We start from the raw sequence: 250 nt of genomic DNA on the forward strand, positions 1-250 counted from the left end.
ACAAATTCTTTTAACTATATAAATATTTAAAGTAGATAAATATTAAGAAAAACGTTATTATATAAAACTGTTTGTCGGAGCAGCTTCTATAAAAAATTTAATTTTGTATTTATTCCAAAAATAATAATAAAAGAGATTTACATAATAACTTTTATTATTATATTTTTTGTTTTTTTAATTTCATGTTTCGTTATTTGTTATATATTACACAGATCATTAACATATAAAACATTAACATAAAATTTTAATA

The sequence above is a fragment of the Odontomachus brunneus genome, unplaced genomic scaffold, assembly GCF_010583005.1.
Source record: "Odontomachus brunneus isolate Ranch 3 - 2012 unplaced genomic scaffold, Obru_v1 Obru_scaffold_001, whole genome shotgun sequence".
Lineage (NCBI taxonomy): Eukaryota > Metazoa > Arthropoda > Insecta > Hymenoptera > Formicidae > Odontomachus > Odontomachus brunneus.